The sequence below is a fragment of the Microcebus murinus genome, chromosome 28, assembly GCF_040939455.1.
Source record: "Microcebus murinus isolate Inina chromosome 28, M.murinus_Inina_mat1.0, whole genome shotgun sequence".
Taxonomy (NCBI): Eukaryota; Metazoa; Chordata; class Mammalia; order Primates; family Cheirogaleidae; genus Microcebus; species Microcebus murinus.
In genome coordinates this window covers 5,300,417-5,301,314 of record NC_134131.1, presented here as the reverse complement: position 1 = coordinate 5,301,314, position 898 = coordinate 5,300,417, and the positions used below count along the sequence as shown (strand labels likewise).

General features: G+C 43.7%; 1 pseudogene; it reads right to left on the bottom strand.

Annotated features, from left to right (window-relative positions):
- Window positions 1-250: 250 nt before the first annotated feature.
- LOC142865513 (uncharacterized) lies at window positions 251-333 on the bottom strand (annotated as a pseudogene).
- Between the last annotated feature and the right edge of the window lie 565 nt (window positions 334-898).

The window sequence follows — 898 nt, the reverse complement described above, 5'->3', positions numbered from 1 at the left end:
CTTGGACTCTTGACATCCTGCACCAGGCTACCCTGCCCCACCTCCTTGCAGATTCCTACTTTTCTTGGCTACATCTGACCGCTTTAAGACTGACTTCTTCTGCTAATCTCCAAATAAAGATGATTTTTTTTTCTTTTTCTTTTTTTATTTCAGCATATTATGGGGGTACAGATTTTAAGGTTTCAATAAATGCTCTTTCCCTCAAAGACAATTTTTTTTAGAAAGACTAAATTCTTCCAGAAAAGAGGGTAAAGAGTGTCAATATGTATATGATAACAACAAAAAATATAATTTTTACTACACTTGATCTTAGCCAAAAGGCCAAGAAGTGATGGGAGAAAAGTAATTTTTTTTTCTTTTTTTGTTTTCTTTTTTTTTCTTTTTCTTTTTTTTTCGTAGAGAAAAGTAATTTTTAATTACTCAAATATCCCATGAATAATGTTCCAGAAAGCAGCTCAAACAACAGGGCAAGCAAAACTCTGACTTCTCCCGGACCCAGTACCGACCACAGCTGGAAGGAGTATAAGGAGTTTGCCGTGAGTCTTTCCAGCTGTTTATTAGTTGTCCACATGTCTCACCTGCATTATTGCAACGGCCTGCGACAGCGCTCATGCCTCCCGCCCTTGCTTTCCTACCTTTTCTTTTCAACACAGCAGCTGGGGCCCTTCACCGAGATAGATCATAACAGGCATCCGCTCACAGCTCTGCACTTGGCCCCCATTTGACTCAGGGTAGAAGTCACAGTCCTTGCAGGGGTCTATCCGGGACCCTGTGGGTGTAATCTGCCACTTCCCTCTCCCCAGTCTGCTGTCTTATAACCGCACGGCCACGTGACCCTTCACCTTCTGCAGCACATGGTCTGGGGGGGGGGGCAACCCTGGCCACCCTCACCTGGACT